General features: G+C 38.8%; 1 pseudogene; it reads right to left on the reverse strand.

Moving 5' to 3' along the window:
* The window catches only part of LOC119339790, an 11982-nt pseudogene that overhangs the window by 3086 nt on the left and 7702 nt on the right, over positions 1 to 1194 (reverse strand).

Raw genomic sequence — 1194 nt, forward strand, 5'->3', positions numbered from 1 at the left:
AGAATATTTTATTTCCTATTGTTGATTCAATTCCTTTTTAGTAAGGAGGCGGCATTTCCCATAAGGAAAGGTATGTCATTTACAACCCCGGCGTATTGAGGCCGCTTGAAGGCCCCGCTCACCCAAAGTGATTTATCAAAATTCTTCTTTCTCGATGCATTCAGCGGATGAACAGCAGATATATGAATATATGAATCCATCACAGCAAGCTAGCTGTGCTTTAAGTTTCGGTGCCCTGCATATTAGTCACCTTCATTGCACTTCATCTTTAATCCCTTGCCTGATATATATAATATTTACTGAACAAGAAACGAAGTTGATAAATAGCTATACTCCGTGCCAAGGGAAAACATGAGTTGCACAATTAGTTAGTAGCTATAGCTTTACAATTAATATGGCACAATATTTATTTCAGCAGTCTATATGGCACACTGGAAGTGGAAGACGACGACCTACATCAACACTTGTATATTGTCTAGGATTTCAAATCTGCACCCTGTACAACTGTGATATTTACATAAATCCATGCTTAAAAATATAGGGGTTTGATTGTGATATTTACAGAACATTCTTGCTTGTTCTTTTCCACGCCAAGCTCACTCTTCACCTGTATTTTTCCATACAATATTGGAAAAAAAAATAGAACAAGAAATAATCTATCCGTTTAGCAAAAAAAAGAAAAAAAAGAATTATACAATCTCCAAGGTGCTGCTCTACCTCCTATCATGCAGGTTTATACACGATTCATGCAGGTTTCAGATGCACGAACAGATTCTCCAAGGTGGATGCATACACCCATCTGCTGCTGCAGTGCTGCTCTTATCGTCGCTCACCCATTGTAAATACAGTCTGCTGGTTGCATCTGCGGTCAGAGGCATCTGCTGGTTGCATGTTTATACACGTCAGACTTTAGTCCCTCTTTTCCAGCCTAGTTGCTCTCTTCGTGTTTATGGCCATATCGAGTCCTTGACTGCAGTTTTTCTATTATTGATTTCTTGATTTCATTCATGTAAGGATAGCCTGTAATTTTCAATTGGTGCGAGGACATTGTCTCGTTACTGAAAGAGAATAATGAAAGGGCTAGCACATATGCATGTTAAACATGCATCACTGTTGAGTGATAATACATACCTTTCCTAGCAATTACATTGCCTTCTTGCTAATGTCATAGTCGATACTTTCCGATCCTTGGAG

The sequence above is a fragment of the Triticum dicoccoides genome, chromosome 7B (genome assembly GCF_002162155.2).
Source record: "Triticum dicoccoides isolate Atlit2015 ecotype Zavitan chromosome 7B, WEW_v2.0, whole genome shotgun sequence".
NCBI classification, from domain to species: domain Eukaryota; kingdom Viridiplantae; phylum Streptophyta; class Magnoliopsida; order Poales; family Poaceae; genus Triticum; species Triticum dicoccoides.